This window comes from Gallus gallus, chromosome 8, assembly GCF_016699485.2.
Source record: "Gallus gallus isolate bGalGal1 chromosome 8, bGalGal1.mat.broiler.GRCg7b, whole genome shotgun sequence".
NCBI classification, from domain to species: Eukaryota; Metazoa; Chordata; class Aves; order Galliformes; family Phasianidae; genus Gallus; species Gallus gallus.
The window spans coordinates 26,788,261-26,813,593 of NC_052539.1; the positions used below are offsets into that span (position 1 = coordinate 26,788,261).

Below are 25,333 nucleotides of genomic sequence, written 5' to 3' on the forward strand. Positions count from 1 at the left end.
AACAGGATTTTCCATTACCATAACTGCTGTTTAGCAGTGTCTAGTTGATCATGTGTGATTGAGGCCATGTTCATCTCTTTGCAAGAGGAAGAATTATGACATTCATAGATTGGAAGAGAGTGGGTGATAAATAAAACTGAGGCTATCCAGAAAGCCCCAGGGAGCTTCCTCTCTGCAGAAAGAATAAGAAATTTATAGATGTCTAGAAATTACTGTTGAGCTTTTTGCTTTTTTTTCTGTTAGCCTCTTTCAGTCACATGACTGGAGTTCAATTATCAGCACAATAAATATTCTTGTGAATTGGAGTCATGTGTTGGCAGCAAATTTCTGCTTCTTAGGAAGGGAGGAACAGTTAGAACTTATTAAAAATAATAGTTTGATATCCAACTTGATTCTAAGGTCAGAAAGTAGCAGAGCCCAAAATATATGTAAACTAAAGGAAAGTGTGTTTTGGAGGAGTCCAATTCTAGCAGGTTAATGCACATATACTTTCAGTATATATATGTATATTTAAATATGAATATTCAAGCTTAAAAAAAAAGGGGGTAATGTAAATATGTTACTTTCAAAACAAAACAGAATGATTACAGAGAAGCTCTTCTTGCTGCTTATAGGGTAGAAATACTCCTTGCAAGTCGATTTAATAGTTTGGTTGCTATGTGAGGAAATACCACTGGTATCATACTGTCTATCACCTAGGGTGGCTGTGCTTGCCAGATGGGAAGTGGGAGGGATTTTCGTGGTTTTTGCTCCGTTTGACCTTTCTGGAGTGGTGGCTGGGCTCATTCACAGTATTCCCTGGAAGCTCACACTGCTCCTCCAGCACAGCGCTGGGCTGCAGCCGCGCTCAGCTCTGCTCCGTCCTGGGCAGGAGATGAATGTGTCAATGAAATGTGAAGTTCCAAGATAATTTGGAGTCCTGGAACGCTGTGATTCATTTATCTACTGCTTAGGCTTGGCAAATGCTAAAAGTTCGTGTCTTCCCCGGTATAGACCATTGCCTGACCCATGGTGACTTGTTTTCAGAGCTGTTCCTGTTTGGCATTAAATTTCTAGATCTGTAAGCAGTTTCTCTTAATTTAAGAGTGCTTTGACTGTTCTGGACTCAAGAAGGTCTGACAAGAGGGAGCAGAAGTCAGCCCAACTGTACACCTTTGGCCAAGGGGACTGTAATTCTTGGATTCAGCTAACACAGTCTATTTTAAGAGTACGACTTGGCCTCTTTACAGTAAACTTCTTTGGGGGAGAGTTCATTGCACCTTGCAGGCCTCCGCCAGTCTGGATCAGCATCGGACATCTGAACTTGAGGCTCTTAACACATTTGTCAGCTGTGCATGCATGCAGCAAGATGCTAAATGCTTCAATAGTGTCTCATTTCCAAGCAACTCAATAAAACCCAATTAATTAGTAGCTTTTAGATTAGACCCCCATATATGTCATTTATTAATATTTCAGGGACGATCCGAGTGTTGCAGTAACACAACTGCGGGAGCACTGCAGTCATGCAAGCAGCTGCAGAAGCTGGAGGCACACACTGCAATAGTGTGGGGAGTATCGGAGTGGAATTTTACCAGTGACAGTCTAAAGACTTATAGCTGCCTACAGAACAAGGCTGGAAAATTTGCAAAAATCTGTTCTCAATTATTGCATTTTTTTGTTCAGCTTTAATTTCTCCGGAGGAATTTCAGTGCAGTACCTTAGCTGTTCCGTTGTAATCCTGCACTCCTGTTGCTTTATTAAATACCTGGAGTTATAATCTTGTTTATGAAATTGTTATTATCTCTCCAGTTGCAAATTGCAGCATTATGTAGAGGAGTGATTATGGCACAAGGCACAGAAAAATCGGATATGCAGATGGAGCAAGTTAAGCATGGTGATGGTTCAGTCCCATAAAGCAGTGCTCTGCTTTGCTGTTGAAGCATTCAGATTCATAACTTACAAACTGACCCCAGGTTTCTTACAAGAACGCTCCAACTAGCTGAAACAAAACAAACCAAAGAAAGCAAAAACAAGCTGTCCCAGAAAACTGTTATCAAACAAGATTTACTCCTATAAACAGAATACTTTTTCACAGTCCCAACACAGAAAACTGCTTCTTTGGAATTCTTGGAGGGAAGCACCTTGCTGTGCTGCGGAGTGCTGCCAGGCTGTGCTCACACACAGCAGCCGTGCAGCCCAGCTGGCCTGGTCCTGTGCCTCTCTGCCAGCCCAGGCAGCGCTCCTGGCTGAGCCCAGGCACAGGCAGCCTCCCTCAGAGCCTTTCTTCCCCTTTGTTTCTGAGTGTAGGTTTGATGACAGATTGCTTTGGACTCTTTTACGTCTAGAAGGGGAGAAGAGGGATATAAACACTAAATGAATCTTACTTTCTCGCAAGCATCTTTCCCTGGCAGTTCTGCTAGTGCTCCCCAGCATTAAGAGGATTGTTGACCGGCTTTCGGAGCTGACAGGGTCACCTGAGGTACTGTGATAGGGCATTTAGGTCCAGGAGTTGATCCTGGGTAATGTTAACCCAGGAAGCTGGGGAGAAATTGGGATGATCTTTTGCCCGATTTTTCTTGCCTAATTAAGGGTGTAGAAAAAGCAGACATTGCAACATAACCAAATGCAATTAAAGAGATGTCGTCTGGCATCTGTCCACTAAACAATTCCACCTCCCTCCCCTTTATTTTTATATATTTTAGTTCCTTTTGGAGCGGTTCAAACCCCCGAGCAGCTCCCTGCTCGAGCACGCAGCGCCCATCACTTGGTGTGCTGGCTGGCTGGCGTGGGCTCTCAGCGTGGTGTGGAGTTCCCTCCGCCACCGGCTGGTGCCAGGATCCCAAAATATCGGGCAGGTTGGGCCAAGAGGAAGTGGGAGCTGTGCTGCTGAGGGAGGGAGATGTCTGGAATTCCTATTCCACCCTTCACCTCCCTAAGAAGGGAGGTTCTGATGGTTTATTTTTCATTGTGCCGCTTTGCCTTGTGTTTTTCTTTGTTGCCTGAGGGAGAGCTGGAGCAGTGTGTTCCGGGGAAGTCGGTGGGGCCAGGAGATCCAGATGATGTTGGATACTGACATGGAAGCAGCTGTGGCACTTGGTGCGCTCACAGAACACCATAGCTGTTAATTCGATAAAATAGCTTTTCCAATTGAGATATCCATCCTGGGACAGCTGATCTTTTGTACTGCGCAGCCCAATCATGTCTTTAAAGCAGCAGCAGCAGCAGAACTTCCTGGAGGGTGCCTGCACTTCACTGAACAGTTTGGCAGCCACAGCAGAGGCCTGAGGGATACTTTCAGATTTCCCTGTAATTAATGAGCACCTCTGCACTTATGGCAAATTACAGTGTCTGATGTAGAATGTTGACCTGCAGCTGCCCCATGCCAAGTAGCCTATTTAGACCTATTTATTTCTAAATAGAGCCTGTAAATGATAATGGGAAACTTCGCTATTGATTCATTTACTCCTAAATGCTTCCTCTTTCAGGTATTTAAGTTGAAATAATTTTCCATAATCCTACACTTAGGCTGATCTTTAGATATATTATATATTTACCATGTGAAAATTCTCAAGCTATTTCACATTCCTGCAAAGCCAAAGAAATTAGAGATGGAAAAGGCTTGTTTGATCTTGTCTTGTCGGTACACAGCCTTCCCTATAGAGCACTGGTTATCTGCTGTGCTTGTAGATGTCCCAGGTAAGGAAAAATTGTCTACAATGTGGCATTCCCAGAAGTTTCAGTTCCTTCTGCTGCAGCCACGTAGCGCTGCAAACTCTCTATACGGTCATCTCTTTGTTGTCACTCGCACGCTTATTTTGACATTATATTCTCTTCTTTTTTTTCCTTTGGTTTTCTTATTGTCCATTTTTCAGAAACTAACTTCATTTTGTGCTCGGATTGCATCTAAATTTCCAGCACCTTTCTTTGTTTCCTGGCTCTCCTGGAAGTCCGTCAAACATCTGTTTTGGGGCCGTGCACAGTTTTCGTTCCTGTACTATTTTTCTTCTAGCAAAGATTTTAAATAAGATGGGGCTCACCTCCTGGCTGTTGCCTTCCCTAAGAGCATTGCACTAAATGAGCAGGTTCAGCTCAGGAGGTGATTGCTCATAATTTTCATACATTACAAGAAGTTTTCAATCCGTGTGATAACTTCAGAACCGAGCCAAAAGAATGTGGAGTTTTATGAGAGTTTGTTCAAAGCACTTTGCCAGAATCGAAATATATTGCTTCTATTGTTCTAATAATGCTGGAATTCTACTTCGTGTACACCACAGATAGATCGAGTTTGTCAGAAAATATCCGTGCTGAAACAGTCATACTAATTGGTTCAGGCAGCTCAGTGGTCTCCCTTATGTGCTTTGATTTTGTTCTGTTAATTTTTTATTTGTAAGCATCAGTTTGGACTGTTACTGCCGGAATAACCTTTCCCTCCTTTTTGGAGGATTTATATCACATTTACATTTTTCCGGCATTCTGATCTCTTGCCATTTTTCCACGAATTTTTTGGAAATAATTATTCATGTTTTGGAAGGCTTGCTAGATAATGCAGTAAGACTTTTTGTACGATTAAGGATGGTAGGTTGTGGATAATAATTTTAGGCTTAATCAAAAGCCCATGGAAGCCAAGTCTTCTAAGGCTTTAACTGCTATGTATTAACTTAATGGAGATCTGATTTTCTTTATCAGCCCTCGAGTTTTAGTCTCACCTTTCACATCAGGCATGTCACCTTTTGCTTGGGATCACAGGTTAAAATAATACAAATCAGCACAGGTGCATAGAAGCCTGTAGTGCCCTTTGAGAAAGCAGCCCCTTAGGGTTAGGTGCCTTCCTTTCCCAGTATGCACTGTTGGGAGAAAAACTACTTTCCTCACAGGGGTGTTTAAGGCTTAATTTTTTATAGCATATAAAGTGCTTGGAGATGTTCGAATGAGGGATGTTGTGAAAATGCAAAGTAGTATTATTGTTGATAAATTATTTAAAATATTGTGGTCCATTGAGAAAATACTAGTTTGTAGGCAGTGAAGTGGTTAATACGATTGCATCTCTTACAGGTTTCACCAGATACACTCACTCACTTACAATGGATAATTGTTAGCTCTTGTTGTGCAGATGCTGTTGCAGATGGAGCCCTGTACCTGCATGCATAGCAAATGAATTAGACTGGCAATCCCCTTTATAAAGCATAAATATGTAATTTGTTCAGCTGTTGTAATTAAATATGTATGTGTGAAACAGCCACCATTCAGGTCATTAATGATGCGCCATGCCAAATTAGAGCTTACAGACAGTAATGTACATTGTTGTGCAATGAGGGAATTGCAAATAACATAGCTAAGCCTTTCCTAGTAAAGTGATGGATTCAGCGGCTTTAAAAGGAATATTTGTATTTCCAGCATTTTGATTGCTTCAGTCTATATTTACATTGATGCTCAATGAAAAAGATACAATTGGATGAATTTTTTTTCTGTCTTTGTTTTATAGTCTTTGAACATGATAGAATACCCATTAGGTACGTGTCACACAACATTTATTGGGTGTAACATTTCATACCCGTTGGTAATATGCTGAATATGTTGCTATGATCATTCTTAAATATATAGTCAATTAAGATCTGGTAAGTACCTTTTCTTCTGCGTAATGTAGACAAACACCATATCAAAGTGCTTGGACAATGTTAATGCTTTCAGCATATCTCCATTTTAATCTCTGGACTTCAAAGATATGACTGGTAAAGAAACCCTTACTGCGGTAAACAACATATACATTTCCATAGAAATTTGCCTGATAGAATAATTGTTGGAATGAATTAAGCTTGCCAGATTAGTTGTTTTTTCTTTTTTTTAATACACAATCACTTAAGCATTGGGCATTCTTTCTTCCATCCACATTCCCTCTTTCTTTATATTTACCAGGAAAAAAAAAACAAGAAAAGGTAATTGTGCTTTAAAAAATCCTCCTTGAATCTTCTTGAAATTAAAAAAAAAAAGTTATCAGACAGCTGTTGTTGTGAAGCAGAATGAGAAATCATAACTCACTGCACCTTGAAAGCATCTTCAGTGATCCTTCCTAAGTGTGACTCCTTGTCTGTTTAAAATAGATTGAGGTTTAACATATATTTTGTTTTGACGGTCGGTTCCGAGTATACAAGGGCTAATCGTCTTGACCTCTCAGACAAACAGGGCAGCAGAAGGAAGCATCTCAGAGTTAATTCTGTCTTGTTCACAGTGGGAACAGAACATTCCTCTGTGATCCTCTTTCACATGATTCGCTGAGGCCTCCTGGAAGCCAGTCCTGATACTATTAGTGCTGGGCTTCTTAGGTCTAAAGGAGATCGAAGGCGCTGACATCACCGGCCGCTCGTGGGTCACATCTGACTGGACGGGGCAAGCAGAGTTGTTAAGACTTCTGTTAAGAAAGCAGAATAGAAAATGTGATAAGTTGATGATTCTTTGGGAGAGTTTGCAGTACATTTGCAACTTTTTAAACCTAGACTGAGTAAGGAGTAAAGGTTTTTTCCAGATTAGTGCTATAGGAAAAGGTGTAAACTGTGACATAAAATCTCTTTTGGTGTATGTATATTCTGTGATAAAGATACTATATTTCAGCGGCTTACATGCAGGTATTAAAGGTAACATCAGAATAGCTATTTATATAACTGTCTTTGCATGTTAGTTCAATGTTGATAATGAGACATGGATTCCTTTTTTTCACTCCTTTTTTGTCTTCCTTACAGACTACACCTTCTTTCTTTCTTTGAGAAATTTTTCTCAAAATACACTTTTTTGTGTTTGATCATGGTGAAGCCTGCTTGAGTTTCCTCATGAATGAATCAAGGGCTTGGTGTGTCCATTTTACTGCCCTTTAGCACTGCAAGTATTGGAGTACCGGGGAGCCGTTCCAAGGATGACCGTAGTGGTAGCAAACCTGATCACAGCCAGGCATTCTATAGGGTATCCCGGATTTTTCTTGGACATTTCTGTGGATTTCTGAAGATTTCTGTGGTTGTGTCAGTTCTCCAATAGCCATGCATTTGCCATTGCATTCCTCCTGTAGGCTAGCGGTGGTGAATGCTAAACAATGCAGGATTTCTACAAGATTTTGTCTCTCTTCCTTACCATTCCATGGTGATTTTTGACTATCTGAAGCTGCTGATTCATGAGTTGAATTACTTGGATGCAACTACCCTTATTTGGTGAAAACTCTAAGTCATGTTTGGTTTTGAGGGTGGGAGAGGGGTGAGAAAATTTATTTTTGTATCCTTTAAACAGTGTTGCATCACCAACTAGTGCTGTATATTTTAAAATCTATTAATTTTTGCTGCTGAAAGACATCCCATATGCGACTGCTTTCTGTTGTATCTCTCCAGCATGTGCAGGCAGTTGGCTGTGCTGAGGAGTAGCTGTTTGCAAGCTTTTGTGTGCGTGCAGGCGGTTCAGGCCAAGATAACATTTCGACTTTGCAAACGGGGCCGTGCAGAAGGCGCCTGAAGGGGACAGCAGTGAGGTTTATTTCACAAAGGGTTAACGCCTTGGGCCAGCCCACAGGTTGCCCTCTGCCGTGTAGGTCGCGAGGGCCAGCGGGCATGTTAAGCACCTCCCATAAAGCAAGTGGGCATGTGAAGTGACCCCACACATCCCGCGGAGGTGGCAGCATGGCGGCAGGCCAGATGCCCACGATAAGAGCCTGCGGGCCAGGCCGGCAGAGTTCGCTGGCAGTGGTGGCATTGGCCAGTGCTGCAGTAAACACTTTCCCTTGGATGTTGGTTTTCTGTTGTGTCTGGCAGCCACAGAGGGCTGCTTGAACTTTAGCCAGAGGCAAATATTTATACATCAGAGCATGCAGTGTTCAACGGGTCCGGCCTGTGAGCGTGAGGCGCGCGGCATGCTTCGTCGCGTCCCTCCTCATTGTGCCTGCAGTGTGGCTGGGGGGGACCAACTGGGGTCACGGTAGGCTCTGGGAGGCCGTGACAGCATCGCCTGCTGCTCCACAGAAGGGACATCCTGACGGGAGCCGCGCGCCTTCAATTCCTGTTGGAAAGTTTACAGTTAATATTTTCCCTGGAACGCTGTCAAGCTTTTGACAGTGCCTGAGTGTATGCTGAGCTGTGAAATTGAGACGCAGAGCAAGTTGTGAGAAATCTGTTTCTACTCAAATCTGTAAAGGTTTATAAAAACTTCAGCAGAGGGGGGAAGGAGGGGGGAAATTAAATAATAATAAAAAAAAAAAGCAAGCCCCGTGGCTGGGGCTGGAGCTGGAGCTGGCTGGGCTGGGCTGGGCTCGCCTCGCTGGGCGCGCGGCAGGTCCGCCATTTTAAGAATGCAGCGAGGGGCGAAGCTCTGCGCTCCTTACATGGCGGCTGCCTCGGCGGCGGGGCCGGCCAATGGGGCGGGCGGTGCCAGGACACGTGACGTGCCACGACGGCACTGACAGCCATTTCCTCGTTTCAGCAAACTTTGGTACCTCAGCGGAGCGCTTTACCTTGTTTTCCGTGCCAAATGTTCTCTGCCGCATGTGTCTCGCAGACTGGCATTTGTCCATAAAGTTATTTTAGTAGGTAAAAAGTCTCGGAGCGCTCGAGCTGCGCGCGTTCTTTATGTAAAATGGATTTCCCTTGCTGGCCTGGGGCCAGGAGCGCAGAGCACACGCTGGGCGAGGGGAGCGCTTCTCTGCAGAGGAACTGGTGGACTGACACACTCTAATTTTTTGGCTCCTGACCAGATGAGCTCGATGCCAAAATTCAACAAAATAACACATGATTGTGTAATAAGAACAGTGCTCAAAGTGAGCAAGAGCTCACAGGAACTGAATACCAGCACTTTTTTCCCCCCCTCCCCTTGTACAGCAGAAGCTCGGAAGTGGCACTTTCAATATACGGCTTCAATGGAAAAAGGAATAAATATAACTGCGATGTAAAGAATGAGGAATAACGTACAACCGGGAGGAGGAAGGGGGGAAGAGAACGGGGAGGAGAGAGCAAGGGAAGGAGGGAGGCAGTGAGATGGAGAGAGTTAAAATTACTTTTGTGAGACTTCCTTCAAACATGCTCCATAGTGCTCGGGGCTGGGTTAACCCTGTCTTCCCTGCAGCAGATCCCTGACCTGCCCCAGGCATCGTGGCTTCTTGTTTAACGCCTCTTCCCTCGGAAAACAAACAAGGGCATGCAGCACCCACAGCTGTGCTGGGGTGGTCAGGAGTGCTGGAAATTGGACAGAAAGCCTTTCTAGAAAACTCTTCTGCTTTTTTTTCCACAGTGTCTCTGAAAGAAAGGGAACGTATGCAGAAATACTGATCTTCTTCTTAAAGTAACCAGCGTTAACCTGGGTTTGTTGGTCCTGAGCTTACCTCCTAGCACCAAACCAACTTTAATAACTTAATTAAGCTTTCTTGAGAAGGTAAGCAGCATTTAGTAGCTTCATCTGCAAAATGCAGGTGTCGGCAGGGCTGCCTATGGCAACTCTTGGAAAGTGCAAAGCAACACAATAGGAAGTGAAAACCAACACAGCCTATGGAAACTGCAAGGGGTCGTTGGGTCAGCAGCATGTAATTACAAGAGTTGGAAGTTGGCCAGGGCAAGTATGGCCATAGCGTCAGGGAAACACCGTGTGCCCACACCTCTTGAGAACTTTCTGGTTTCAGAGTGGCCCCTGAATGTCTCCTGGTCCTTCCGCCCATGGGGAGCCATGGCTGGGAGTGTTCTTAGAGGGACCATACAGGAGTCAAGGGCAGCCTTCCTGGAGAGACTGGCAGACCAGGAATTGGCTGCGATTTCCTGCTGAGCAGTGATGGATGTGCTTGCAAAGAACGGGAAACAACTGTCCTCAGCCCTGGAATTACCTCATCCCAGAGCACAAATGGATGGCAATAGGCTTTTGCTAGCCACATTTTTTTTCCAGCTCCCTACATCTCATATAGGCAACTTGATTTCTCCTAAAATGGATCGAAATCCATTGGAGCGTGGTCTGATTCTTATCCTCTTAGTGCTCCTCTTGGGTTTATCCCTCTTACCAGTCCAGTGTCTTCCTAAGACAGATATTCCTGCAGCAGATAAATGCCAACTCTCTAAACCAGAGACCTTGTCGGGATTGCATTTTGAATCAGATAAGATTGTGCACAGTTTGTGTGCTGTTTCTCGTATTCAGTCTGCCTATGCAAAGTGTAGGATCCGTGTCCTCTTGTTCCTCTATTAAAAAAGCCCAACCTTGATTTTGGGTTTGGTTTTGGTTTTTGTTTTTTGGAATGTGTCTTGGTTGCTAGATTTTGCACGTGAGAAATGCAAATAGTCACAAAAGATGCTGCTTCAGGTTGAATCCACACAGTGCTGTGTACCACTCCTCCTTATTGTCCCTGTTCTAAATTGCTCATAGGGAAGAATAAGCCAAGAGTAAACAAGCTGGTTCGGTGTGTTTGTGGCCTTGGGGAAAATAAACCGTATTAATGATATGTTATATTATTTAATTTGGATATTTTATGCCTTATCAAGTACAGAATAGAAAATGCAAAATAAATAGTAAATAAAAAATAATGATGTGGGAGTTAAAGTCATCCTGGTGTGCAGTAACATTAAGCGTGGCAGTAATTATGGCTCGGACTTTCCATGTAAAAAGCAGATTCTTTGCTCATAACTGGTTTTATATCCTTCTGAAACAAAGTAAAAAAAGTCTTCTGGCAGTTTTTTAATTGAGGTTTTGTAACTTTAATGGTCTAATACTATAAAGAAGTCAACCCTTCTGCCAGTTTTTTAAGGCCAGATAAAGGTTGGGCATCATGTTCAGTGTATGTGTGTCTGTGTGCGTGTATCCCCAAACACGCACTCCCTTTCTCTTTTTCTATATTGGGTAAAGGAAACAGGAGACCTTCAAAGCAAATACTTTTACAGGATTCAGAAACATAAAGCAAGTTCTTCCCTGGGTGTATTTGGGTTGTTTCTCTCAGTGGGGTCGCTGTTAAAGCTGTGCTGTTGTAGAAGCGAACCGAACTGTAGAAAGAATGTTTCTGAGCCTGTTGCTTGGGTGCCAGTGCAAATGACAGCAGTGCAAAGCTGATGTACAAAGACCCTGAGGTGGACATAGGAGTGCATGCTGGCTGTAACAGTGCTGTAAGTTGAACGTAGCCCTACCAGCCCACTCCATGTCCATCGATCACTGCAGCAGTGCCGGGGTCCTGTGCTGCCCCACCGTGAGCTCTGCGGAGCAGACTTTGTCCCGAGGGCAGGGAAATTCCTGGAACTTCTGCATGCCGGCACTGGAGCTGTAGCCTTGTGGCCAGGAAAGCATTAGAGGTAACTAGGAATTACATGAGCTTTACGCCCAGAAACCTGCCTTGCCTTGGGTTACCTTGTTGGCACTCAGGCCTTGGGGAACTCCCAGCTCTGCAATGGATCCCCTCTGTCCTGCAGCCAGCTTTGCAGCACATATCTGCACTGTGTGCTCTTCCTAGGGAAAGGCCTGGCTTTTGGTACTTGGAAAATAAACAAACAAAATCTATCAACAGACCAAACCAAAGGGCAATAAATCAGGAGTGAAGAAAAGTAACTTGCAGGGAAACACACAGCTGTAGGTGGTGTGCCCCAACTCTGAGCAGCATCCGCCTATGGCCCAGCTAAAGCTGCTGCACAGTGTGGATGTCACAGCAGTATCATTGGACCAGGGTAACTGTATCAAGGATGGTTTTTCTTGCATGTGAGTAGAGAATCTGTATTGCTTAGCTCTCAATGTTTTTTTTTTTTTTATGTGTTAATTTATTCTTTTTCATATTAAAAAAAAGTTGACTGGAAAAAGAATGTAGACGTGGTAACAATAGCTGATCCCAAACAAACAGCAATTTGCTCTTACCACTCCACAAAGATAAAGCATGTCATGTACATTAGCAAAAGGTAACTGACATTAACACAGTAGGCAAGGTGATTACGTACCACACTATTGACTCTGTGTGATCATTATTGCTATTTGGTGGGTTGCTTAAGTGGGTACCTGAAGGTTAAGTAATAACAGTAGCAAAAATGAGAGGGAAGCAGAGAGAGTGAGAGAAAGGAAAAAGGAGATAGAAAACATTGACACAAGGTTAAGATGGAGGGTAGTGGATAAGTAGGGGTGTGGATGTCTGAAGAGAAAGGTGAGGTGGCTGTGCCTTGTAAGTGATATTTAAGGGCTGTGATAGAGCTGGTGGTTGAGTAAATAATGCATCCAGTTCTGCTTTCCTTGAGATTTTTATGCTTGCAAAATAACACAAGTGATGTGCAGCTTTGGGGTAAACCTGTGACTGTCGAAGTAAAAGCCAAACCAGAATCAAATCCCTTTCTGTGTTTTCAAAGAGATGTTCTCTCTCCCCAGCTTTGAACGAAATCCAAGGTGGGGTGCAGTGACAAGAGATGGATGTTTATTGGTTTGTGGTTAGTTTTTGGTTTTTTTTCTAAGGAGCCCCTTTTCAACTCATCCACTTTTCGGTTTGAGGCTTTGAAAATGTTTGTTTTGATACTCGGAGCGTTGCACTGCCAGAGAGCTGGGGACTGTCGCAGGGCTGTGACACAGCACTGCGGTGGATGGAGGTGGTGGCAGTGCTCTCTCAGCCTGAAGCTCAGGGGTCTGGGCAGGCTGGCGGGGCAGGGAGCATCCCTGCTCGTTCCGCAGTCATCGCTGCTTTATGGTGAAATAGCTCCTCTTCTCTGGAACTGGTGATGAATGCCGGCTTTTCTTCCAGAATGCATTGCCAACATTATAATATCATGCCGCAGAATCAAGTTTAATTTCAAATTGTATTAACCTATTTACGAAACATATCAGGGGGACATTTTTCAAGGGAATAGTTCTCTTCTTTATATAAATTGAAAAATAAAATACTTCTTTTAATATTGCGTTCTCCAGGCACTGGGGCTAACTGTTTCACTGAAATTAATATCTAAAAGGAAGCCACTGCAAATTTTATATTGACATCAGGACGTAACGTTATAGCTTTTTAGGGTGGATATGCACAAACTAGCTAATAGTTTTGCAACTGATGAACATAAATTTTAATATCTATACTTCCCAGCTTGTAGCAGTGTTGTCTGAAGTCTGGGATGACTGATGTTAATCTCCAGCTTGTTTGTGGCTTTCCAAAAATGAACTTCGAGTAAAATGTGATATAGTTCTCATTTGTATATGAATTTTTAATAGAGAGTGCTATCTGAGATCTGTCCTATATAATAGTTTAACAAAACTTTAAAATATAGCCATGTTCTTGTATTGCAGAAGGAGGAATATGCACGCATACTAGCTGTTAATTGCGTTGCTGTTCTTAGAGCTTGCACATAGGTGCCTCCTGTATTACAAACTCATCGTCTTGTGCTCTAGAGTTTGGAGTTTTAAAAGATGAAGCCAAGCAAGGGAAAGGTGGAGTCGATGGTGCCAGCTCAGTTTTTTCTCAGAGAGCAGCGTCTGGGGAATGGTGTCTCACTAAGACACAATTGGAACTGTAGAATTTGATTTTTATTGTTTCTCTGGAGTTAGACTGAAATTAAAAAGCTTTGTAGTTGAGAATGTTATAGATAATCCCTTTGAAGATAGAGTATGAAAGGAAAGGAGAATTTCTGCTGTTGATCTCAAGCTGGCTAGCAGGTTGCTCCCCTGGTTTATGTGGAGTAAGATGTTAGGCAGTGCAGTGCGTCCCGGTGTACCCGAAAGCATGGTGTTTGTTAGGCTAAGACACGTTTCATGGCAACCTCATGGTTTGGAGCCAAATTTCAGAGATGCTGAGGCCCCCCCACCCTGGCAACTTGCATTCAGGTCAGTGAAGCTGAGTCAAACCCTTCCAAATGAGTGGCATATCAGATGGGGATGAGGCAACGGCTCGCAATGTGCGGGAGTTTGAGTGTCTCTTGTGCTGTAGTTTTAGCCATGAGCGCTGGATTTGTTTGAGAGCAAACAGAGACGCACTAATTGATGAGAGTGTTATGCAAATAAAAAAGAGAAATGGGATGGGTAAAATAAAGGAACTGTAAAACACTTTATTATGCCTGGAAAGCCAAGCTAATCCCAGAGGAATTCTGCTAGGATAAAATGTTAGCTGCTTTGACATTTTAAGCCTTTAAGAGTTGTCTTGGAATTTTCTATTTCATTTGCTTTTGTTACTTTGTTAGGTCCATCCACACAAATGTGGCTCACGTTTTCCTCCCTCTGCCCTTCCCTCTCCCCAGCTGAGGCAGTGTGGTACATAGTGGGCTTGCAGGGCAGTGAAATGGTTAAGCGAATTGAACCTCAGGTGCTTTGTTCTTGTGCTGGATGCCTGCTGCTGGGAGGCAGGCAGACACTGCCTGCACTGAGCACAGTGCTCCTGCAGGGAACCCAGGACGTGGCTTAACCTACAAGACCACAAAATGAGTGACTGCAGCTGAGTAACCTGAGCGCTGCAGAGGCTGTAGTATGGCAGAAAGTGGGTGCGTGAGCTCAGCTTCTTTTGCGACCTTTCCTCTCAGTGCTCCTTCCACTTTTCGTGGACTTGATCCCTCTTTCACCTCAGATGGGTAAGCAGGCAGGCTGCTTTAATGAAAGCAATACTGTGTCAAGAGGGATTGCTGGCAAAACCCTTCCCAGCCAGTCTGACCTAGCACCTCAGCAATGTTCTTGGCTTTGGCCAGCAACAGCTTGAAAACCCAGGTCTGTTTCTGAATCCAGATGGTGGTGCGTTGCCATATGTCAACAACACATGTCATCCTGATTAAAATTTTAACCACATCCATTCTGCCATCCCCATAAACCATCCTCGGCCCACTGCGTGGCAAAGGCTCCTTCCATGCTCATCCTTCCTCCAACAGAACCGTGCAGTTGGTGGCGGTGTGGGCAATGCCATTACTTCTTTGTTGGTATCTGCCTCCCCATCCACCATCTTGGTGGTCCCTTGTCCTTATCGGGGCTGCTTGAACAAGCTCTCTGCTTCAACTGGTTCTGGATTGTGGGCTTTAGATGTTGGAATAAAAATGGGGGAAAAAAAAAAGAAATAACCCCTGAGCCTAACTTATTTTAATCACTTGTTAGGGCCCGTTGAGTCGTCTGTTAGGAAGTGTTCTGCCCAGCCTTGGAAAGAGAGATAATGTATTCCTGTTGAAACACAGCCTTGTCAGATTGCCCTGAGAGTCGTGTTGAAATTGTTGAAGAGCTGAAGACCAGAGGTACATGCAACTCAACTTAGCTCTATTTCTGAGCTCAAAGGTGTAGCTCTTCCTAAGCTGCGAACGTGAATTCCTGCACCTCTGAGGCAGGCTTGGCCTCTTGCTGGCAGGAAACATCCTTCAAGGAGTTCTGCATTAAAAGCCTCCTGGGCTTTTCCATCTGTTCAGGTAGAGGTAGGTTGCAGGGCCATGCTACAGAATGCTAGATCTACTTCAGCTGAGATCATGTGGGAAGTGGAAGTGGTTTCCCTAGCTGTGCCTCTTTCACATTTTAGATGGGTTTCTTCAACAGCTTCCCCCTCTTTTGTGGGTACAGCTCTTGTAACTTTTATCTCTTCGGCCAATCTCATTCCAACACTGCAGGCAGATAAAAGCTCTCAAAGACACCAAGTTTCTCCTGCCTTTTGCTGAAAGTGGTGGCTGAGAGGGGAAGGGACACCCCCAGCCGCATCCTCCCAGAGGAATGTCTGCAGGGAGAGCCTCACCTTTGTCTGCCCAGCATGTCCGTCAGCACTCAGACCTTGGGAGCAGCCACACGCAAACTGCCTCTCGCTCCTCCAGATGTGAGGGCCATAGGTCGGGATGGGAGGAATCACAGGGAAGGGGAAGATGAATCATAAAGGAGTTGGGGGAGAAGCGCAGGATGTTGTGCAGGGAGGAATGAAGACATGCGATACAAATCCACAGGAAATGAGGCTTTGTTCTCTGTGATGGTAGTGGAACAACTTGTCTTTCTGAGAAGAAGAGGAGCAACAGAGGAGAAAGAGTCTATGATGGCTTCAGATGATTAAATATATTCTCTATATATTTTTTCCACCTCTTCATAGCGTGGTGGATTTACATCCGCTTTTTGAGCTCTATCCCAGTAACACATGCAAATGCAGCAATAAAGTGCCTGGCTCACAGCTTGCAGAAACCAGGATAAATTGGTGTTAGACATCAGTTGTCCATATCTGAACTTGTTTGCAAACTTCGTGGTTCAGGAGAGTTGGTTTAGAAACCACACTGCTCCTGTCCCCAAGGGGAATCTGGAGTGGTCCCTGTCTAAACAGAAGCACAACTGGTGTGATCAATCTCCCAAATCGCAGCAAGTTAGTTAAAGGGTATATTACAAATCTTGAAGGAATTTACTTCTTAATTTCCTTTGCGAGGAGGGAAAAGATCTTTTGGAAGCCAAGGATGGTGAAGTACTGATCTGCTGTAAGGTCTGGGACCACACGCAGCTCTAGCTTCCAGGCATGGGTCTCTCCATCACACAAACAACAGCAGTATCCCAAAGGCAGCACTTGGACTGGAGGTAGGATTTGCAGAGAGGAAGATGCAGGGAATGAGCTCTTGTCTCTTACTCACTATTGTGTGTTCATATTTCCAGAGCAGGCATTCCCAGTGGCATTTTCTGGTTTGTGCCATAAGTGTTGAAGGAATAGCATTTGTCCCTTGGTCTTTGTTCTTTTGTTGTCACCTCTGTCTTCAGAATCGATGAAGTACCTGAAAGAATAAAAACCAAACAGATAGAACTCCTCTAATACGCTGCACACAACTGCCTGCACAAGGAGAGGGATGGATTTGGATCTCGTTCTTCTGGGCAGTCACATACTTCCAAGGCAATGCCAAAAGTGTGCTCTCGGTTCTCTTCCAGTGACCGATTGCTGATGGGTAGAATGCCAGTGTAGAGAGATGTTATTTATGTAGCAGAGCTCATTGCCTTTTTTTATTTAGTATATATTTGTAGCAGATACTGAGTTAGATTCCTGGCTAGAGTAAAACAGCACAGCTCTGTTGGCTTCTGTGATTTCCGTAGTTCAGAGTCTGGCATGTATTTTATTTTCAATGTATATTGACTGTCAGCCGAGTAAAACCCGTGCCACTAAACCTATGCTGTTGTCTAATGCACTGCTGATTTTTTGCAGTGCTGCTATGAATAGCAGTGGAAGAAATTAAATAACTGTTGGGATGACTGTTCTTACACTTTCTGAAGTCTGCTCTAATTTGATACCTACAGTAAATGCACAATTGGAAGGCCTTTTGGGAAGTTAGATGTGGAGGCTATGCCTGGCGAAGAAATCAGCTCTTATAGTTTGCCTTTGACCTGTTCAGGGATTTTGGGACTTGCTTGTGTCTCAGTTTCCTCTTCCATGAAATGGAAATAATGCCATTTGTGTGAAGATTAATTGGTCAGATTAATCAAACCCTGGATATTTTGTAAAGGCGAGTGCTACTGTTTCAAAAACTTCCTTTTCTGGATTAAAAGGAAACAAGGCTAAGGATTAGTGAGGTCTTAAGCAATATTGTTGGATGTTTTTTCAGTGACGCAAACACAGATATCTTTTTTAAAAAGTTCAAAATGGACATTGACAGTAAATAAAATTGCTGGCCAGTAACAAGCAGTAGTTAAAACAAATCTGACTAAGTGTTAACTGTGGAGAAACCTTCTTAGAGACAAGTACATGGTAACCCTGGGCTTATTGCTTGCCCATATTTCCAATGTGTGTATATATTTGCTGCTGGGTGGGTCCCTCTAGGATCCTGCATTTGGGTGCTACAAGGGCACTTGAGTGCATGAAAGTTCTGCTGTAATTAAGCATGTGAGGAATGTTCCCAGCTGAAGAGCATGTGCTGACTGGCTCTGAAGATCTCAGCGTTGGATGCAGATGTTGACGCCCTGGCTATTGCCACTCAAGTGCCAATGTCCTCTGGTGGGTGGTTGTGGCTGTGGTGAAATATTCTCAGGAATAGTAAGTGGAGAATGTGGCTTTTCAGTCTTGGCTGTAAGCAGTGGGACTGGTTTGAGGGCTCACTTCCTTGTGATTAACCTCCAGAAGCAGTGTATCAATAATATCCATTGTCCTGCTTAAGCTCGCAAAATCTTATGAACGTGAAGGAAAAGCCACCCCTCCAGCTAGGCCTTGGGGACTTGTTCCTTGCGCATCTGCAGTGATAAGAGAAAAATTACACTATTTGTACCCTCTGCTCACATGGGACAGTGGCATTTGTAGTCCCAGCATCAGAATTGCATGGCTCACCTCTGAAATGTCTGCATTTGTGCAGGTTTTAGCCTGCAAAACCACTTTTTTTTTTTTTCCAGCCACGATATTTGCAGCTTTGTTCTTACCAGATTGTTTTCTTTAATTTAGTGAGATTTATTCTCCAGGTTTGGAAGGGAAATCCTCCTTTAGTTCTCTCAGAGCTAGGTGTTTAGTCAAAATGAGTCACGTGGGTGTGTTTTTCATCGACGGAGAGAGACGGATGCATCTGCAGAGGTTTCCAACCTGTGCTGGGAGACATGTTTGGGAGAGGAAGGCTGTTTGTCTGCTCTCTGTCCACCAGTGTCCTGGGAAAGCCTGGGAAACTGGCTTTGACTTTAGGGCAGGTAAAGCGAGGTCAGGGACACCAGCACACATCATAAAGGAGCAGAGCTGTTGCGCCTATTGTGCGTGCACATTAAGATACGAAGGAGTTAAGCTTCCTGCCCTGACACGGGGGCAAGCACCCTGTTATTTGCTTTAAAAGATTTTTGCGTCTGCATCTTTTTGATGCAGTGTGTTTTAAATTCGCTGCAAATAATTCTTTCAGCTGTTTCCTAGACATCCTGTCACGCAACTGGATAAAACAATATAGCCAGCTCAGTGGAAAAAACAATAAATTACACAATAAAAATGTATACAGTGTACTCTTTGTGCTAGGGCCTGATTCGTCACTGTGTAACTCCAGTTTGACACCAGCAATACTTGGGAATTTGCACTGTGCAATAGTGGCAATGAAAGAGCCGTGCATCAGGCGTGCAGCACTGGGGTGTGCTGAAGTTTTAGAAATGGTTAAGAACAAAATAGCCGTGAAATCCTGCATATGAAGCTCATTACTTAGCAGTAACGGTGACTTTGGTAATGTTAACATTTATGAAAATATTTCTTCTTAGAACTTTTTCCTATGCATATTTAAAAACTGGAATTCCGCTGTTTGCAGAGGAATGCAATTAACATCATGAATCAAAGCGCGCTTTTAAGGAATGTACTAAAAACTTGAGGAACTGAGAGAAAAGGTCTACTTTTAATCAAAAAGCTGCAGTTAAAATCATTGCCCAGGCAGATCTGGTACTACTTCTGCCAGCCATAGGCGTCACGTAGCTCCCTGGTAACGCATTTGGGCACCCATGTTCTCTGCAGACGCCCTTGCCCCTCTCGCTGGTCAGCTTTGGCAATGAGGCTCATGTATGCAGGCAGAGGGGCCAGGCACCAGGTGGTGGTAAAGTAAATAAGAAGCAATTCTGGCAATTTTTATGGAGAACAAAGCCCAAATTAAATGCTGAGCATCGAGGAGCAGGGATGGTGTCAGGTTCTGGTGGCACATCACACCGTACGAAACCCAAGAGCGGGGTGTGCACCGCAGGGCTTTAAAAGCTCTTTGTCTTCGTTCCAGTTTAATTTCCTCCCGGGCTCCTTGGCCATCACCCTATGCACACAAGCCCTTCCTTCCATGATCCCTCTGTGAAGATCAGTGAATGATGTGTGAGGACGGCCCTCAGTACACGTGGCAGTGTCCCTATGGGGCAGGCACATCAGGGAGCCAGCCAAGCCAGGCCTCGCTCCCTGTGGAATTGGCTCATGGGGTATGGGGCTGTGCTAATTATGGAGATGGGTGTGAGCTGTGCAACAACTTCAGTGCTGGACTCAGGTCTCTGAACACTCTGTGTGTTTCATAGGAACCGTGGAGCAGCCACCGAGCCTCGGCTGCCAATCTGCTCGCGTTGCAGCACCGACATGCCGTGAGGAGTGGGGCTCGGTGGCCCAGTGCCAGACCTGGGCTGCCAGAAGAGCTCAGAAGTTTCCTGATCCTGCTCCCCACCTCCCAGCTCCAAAGGGAGCTGCTGCCTCTTTCCCATGACAGCTTTGTCACCCGTCCAAAATGCAGGCATTTGTCAGGATGTTCTCTCCTTTCCTGTGGTGGAAGCAGCTCTGTTTCTGCCCTGCAGCAGGGAAGGAGATGGGCTTTCACAGCCTTCGTGTGCACAGGCCCCAAGCGGGCTCCTCACGTCGGCTGCGTTAGGAAGCACAGGTGATGGTTATTTTAGGGGACAGGCAGCAGAATAACCATGCCAGGGCCAGGATGAGAGTGTGTTCGCACAGTGATTTCTGCATTTGGCTGGATAGATCCTCTCAGACACAGGTACCATGCTGGTGCAAGCTGCCTCCATCCCCAGCCACGGGCTCTCTTAGAGCCAACCTGTTGGCAAATGCCCACTCCATCACTTTGCCCCAGCACGGGACAGCTTGCAGTGTGTTCTCAAAGTCAGTACTTCATTTCTCAAAGCCCAACAGCACTTTCCTCAGTTCCATGCTCTCCATGTTAACGTCAGCCCACCCTGACTCAGGCAGGATCAAGACATGTAAGCCTGCATTAGTATATGAACCCAAAATAGCAAAGAAAAGAATGGTTTAATTTTCAGACCAGAGATCCTAGAAATTTGTTTAATGATGATCTCAGTGCCTGAGTGGGTATCCTTGCTCACGGTGGGACCAAATAACAGCCCAAGTGCACGGCACGCAGTTGGGCTCTCATTTACTAAATTACAGAGCTCTTGCTCGCGCTACCAGGTCAGTGGGTGAAGCAGCTGTGGGTTAGGACACTACAAATCTGACAAGAATTAATGCATTCGTAATTCTTCTTAAGCCAGTAATGTATCCACGGCTTCCATGGGGGGTGTTTGCAGATAAGAAACGTGCAAGTCGGTTGTTACATTAAGCTGGCTCTCATTAATAGCAGCCTTTTTTGCTGTTGTTTCTGATTGCATTAGTGGCAAATTCTGCTCTCGTAGAGATTAATGTCCAAGCACAACCTGTCTCAGAAATGTTGCCCCATGGCTGGGGCAGGGCTGAGGACACTGCTGCACGGGGGGGGATACCAGGACAGCAGGTGACAGGGCAAAATTGCCACTGAGGAATGGTGCTCGTGCTCTGGGCTAACTGGTGTCCTGCACTTACAGACCTCCTGCTTTGGGGGTGAATGGGCACACAACTGTGGCAAGGAAACTCCTACAAGACTTCAAATTGTTCATTGGCTGTAGAGAGATTCATGATTTAAACGTGCTTCAGCTGACTGATGAATATTGTCTCCCGAAAAAGCCATTGAAGAGCATATATGCATTTAAAACAGGATATAGAAAAATATCTGCATGCAGGCAGCCCCATAATTTTGTTGTAAACAGATTTATTCTCCTATAGCTCACCTGTGCTGTAAGTCCAAGTGTTGTCACGCTTGTGGCATCCAGGCAGAGATGTGTTTGCAAACTCTTATTTCAGCCCCCAGAAGGGCTTGTTAGGTGCACCCAGATGGTATTCATACGAACTCCTCTTCAATTAGATGATTTTTTTTGCAGCGCCAACTTGTTGGTATGTCTCATTTAGCTGTCCCTTCTATTCAGCATTCCTGTCTGTTTTTGGAGGTCCCCTCATTTCTCCCTTGTCCGTCACAACGCTGTTTTCTTACATACGCTGAATAATCAAAGCCCTGTTTTGTCTCAGAAAAGTCATTAAACTAAGAGCTATCATCAGAAATGTGTACTTAGAAGAGTAGTGGAAGTGGCAGTGGAAAAATGTGTCTGTGCAACACATTCCTCATTGTGTTTAAGTACAATAACGTCGGTCTTCTTCCTATAGATAGAGTGCTTTTGTAACATTGTATTTTCATGAAGTTCCTGCTTTTATTCATGCCCCAGCAGCGCATGCAGTTGCAGGGAACAGGACTGCAGCCAACTCTTGGGCTCTCGGCAGTTGTCCGAAGGAGCCTTCAAGCGAGGCGTTCCTTTTGCTGGATTTTGTCCCCTTTGTCCCACCGTGCAGGTGCAACCTGCCCAAAACGTGGCTGAGTGACTTCAGCTGCATAACGCATCTGAGCGGCGAGCAGATCGGCTTGCAAAAGCGTCTTGTGTGGCTCCTTGGGTGGCAGCGCAGCTGAGACATGGTTGGCCCCATCCATCCTCATGGGAATCTCCTCACCCTGGGGCTGAGCCTGTGCTCCGCGGGGCCCCTCAGCCCGTGAGGAAGGCGGGCAGCCTGCAGGCTGCATTCCCAGCACGGACGCTTGCAGTAGTTCCTCACCCCGCTGTCCGGAGCAGCCTGCCTGGGTAGGGGCTGTCCCTGGGCGGGTGAGACGAAACGTTGTCACGCTTTTATCTGTGTGCAAATTAAATGAGTTAATACAGTATTAAAGAAAACCTTGTGTTTACATTGTTGTCCTCCTCTAGGGTAACAATCTACAAATTGATCTAAAAAGATTGTATTTGCTTCGGGGGAAAAAGAAAATTGTATTAAGCTGCAATCGCACTAATTATTGACCGGGGGGAGCTGAGCACTGGGTACCACCGAGATTATAATAATTACATGGAGCTGTTTTTTAAAAGCAGTATCCTACATTGCTCTGAGTATTCAATTAAAGGGAAAGTTGTATTATAGACTTCATTTCGGTGCCTGGTTGTGCGGTCTGGGTGACGAGCAAACAATCGACTGAAAAGTAATAAAGGACAAAAAAGATAAATACAAAGGAGAAGAGAAATAAACATAATCTTTCTTATTATCATTTCATCCGAACTGCATCTACAGCAGAAACTTTAGTCCAAGTAATGGCAGTATGCATTACTTCTAAATTTGTCATTTTGTGTACAGCATTTGCGTACTGGCAAAAGGCGTAGTGTTAAAGGCATTTCTGTCAAAACAACCCGTTGCTTTGGGGGACCTAGTATGAACTTTATTGGCAAAAGCATTTTTTATTTGTATAAGGTACAGTTACAGTGGAGGAGGTTGCCAGCATAGCTGTACGAGGGATTTCTTTGCCAGGCTGACCGAGCCCAAAGACTTTTTCAAAGTAATTGCCGGTACGCCAGGTTTGCTTTGCTCTTATTAACAGCAGAGCTCGTTGTGCTTGCAGAGAGCGCTGGGCGCTGAGGGCAATTATTGTGCTTTGGCTGTGGGGCACGGCAGTGCCAAAGAGCTGGGTTTGTTCCCCCGTCAGCAACGCGGCCGAGCGATGCCGCAGTGCCGGTCCCATTCGCTGGCTTTCTGCTGCACGGGGGCTGGCAGCAGGGAATGCCGGCAGTGAAATCAGGAAGGAGCAAAGTTTGGGAAAAAATACAGAAATTACAGGTATTTTACTCTAGTTTTACTATAGCTGCGATAGCTTAAGGATGTTGGCAGGATCAGGGTTATGCACAGAGACATCGTGCCTCGCTACACTGCCTGGTGTAATGGGGGAACAAACCCAATTAACATTTATCTGTAAATCTCTAGCCATTAAAACTTAGCCAACTATTGCACTTTTTATTGTGGAACAGTGTCGCACATCCGTTGCATTCAAACATGCAAGCAATGTTTTCACCGATATGGTTAAGTAACCCAATACTCTATAGCTGAAAGATCAGTCGAACAAAGTATCCATCTAATTAAATCTAATCAGTCAGTGCACAAGCTTACATTGTGGTCATCGCCTTGGTATGTACGGGAGGTTTTGAAGCAGTGAAGCAAGGGGCATGAGATTGAATAAGTGTTAGATGATGAAAGGCAAGGGTTAAAAACTTTCAAACTACAGTGTTAACATTTCTTCCCTGTCATCAGCTATCTGATATTTTGGTATTTCGGGGGGTGGGGGGGAAGAAGAAAAGAAAAGAAAGAACAAACGAAGTATGCATGGCATCTCGATCCTGGGTACAATGAAGCAAATGCTCTGTGAGCTGCACAGTGTCTAAGTCAGGCTGTGTGCAAAGTTAGTTACATCTGAGCGCTTATAGCAGGGGCTGCCACGCTCCGTGCTGTGCGTTTTAGTGACAGAAATGAACAATTGTGTAATTTTTTGGACTCATAGCCTAGGTCTAGGGCAGGAAGGTGGTCCCTTCACAACAGAATTTGATGGAAGAAAAGGTTGAAGCTTTGTTAGGAGGCACAGAGCTGCATCTCCTGTGAATAATAAATACTGCTAATTTCATCGATTAAACCTAGATGAGACCTCTTCACGGGAGAATAGCAAGAGGTGCTTCCTAATAATGTTCCTAAATTTCTTGGGTGTTTTGAGGCAGTTCCTAGAAACCCAAAGCTTCTTCTTTGGGCCATCTGAGCCAGGAGCGGTTTTGGCTCTTACGTAAGTGGGCATAGCAGCAGGGCAGACTTTGGCCCTCAACCTGTTGCTCATACGAACTCAGGTGGTGAAGCCAAAACAAACCGAAATGCTGTCCCAGGGGTTGGGGCAGGTTCGTTGTGCAGATTGATGCCAGTCCGCAGAGCTCAGCAGAGCTCTGCTGGTGATTTTGCTGCAGGGTTGCTTGGCCCCCAACATGTCCCCTGCTGAAAGCCCCACCGGGCTCTGGGCCCAGTCGCTTCTCTGCACGGCTGCTTTGTTCACTCCTTCCTTCTGGGCCCAGCTGGCCCTGTGCAGCATGGTGCAGAGAGCCGCACAGGAGATGTCGCAAGGCTGCTTCTCGCTTCGCGTCATGAGCACTGTTTGCTGTTTGGCCTCTCTGGGTCAGCCTGCTCCAGACAGGTAAACAGAAACACAGGGCTAACCCCGTTCCACGGGTCCAAAATGAATGGTGTATGTTTAAACCATCTTTATCATTCTACCTGTGCTGGAGAATATTTTCCTTACTGCTGGGTAAGCCCAGATGTACGCCATCTGCTTGGCTTATGATCTTTGACATGATTGAGAGGCCACCAAAAATACCCAGCAATTGCATAGATTTCAACTGGCTGGTATAAAAGGAGAAGATGTTAATAATCAAGTGAGTAATATTTGCTGTTTTGGGGGCCTCTTGCCATTCTTCTAAGATATAGTTTGGAACCCTGCTAAACACTGCGCGTGCATGAGCCTTTGCATGTATCCCTTCCCTTAGCCATATGTTTGAATACACACAGTTTCAGACGAAATACTGCAGAGTCTATTTTAGGTGTTTGAAAAGCTCAATAGCCTCAAACACGCTGCCACAGCCTGCTCTCAAAAGCCGCCTCATTTCTGACTTTCTATGGAGTTGCGAAGACCAAACATCTGAAGCGCTGCTTGTACCCCTGGGCTAACAGCAAAACCCCTTCTCTGTGCTCTGCTGAGCAGAATGCATCACGCAGTACTGCGGGAGAGGTTTGGGTGTTTGTTGGCAGTGCAGAGATCAATGGGAGCCCGAGTCCCGCAGCATCGTGCCAGAGCACCGCTCCAGATGTCCCATCGCACTCCACGGG

At 45.0% G+C, this 25,333-nt stretch overlaps 1 protein-coding gene across 50 annotated transcripts in view; it reads left to right on the plus strand.

The window, feature by feature from the left end:
• The window catches only part of NFIA (nuclear factor I A), a 331,976-nt gene that overhangs the window by 150,364 nt on the left and 156,279 nt on the right, over positions 1 to 25,333 (plus strand). The gene's annotated exons all lie outside the window — the stretch shown is intronic.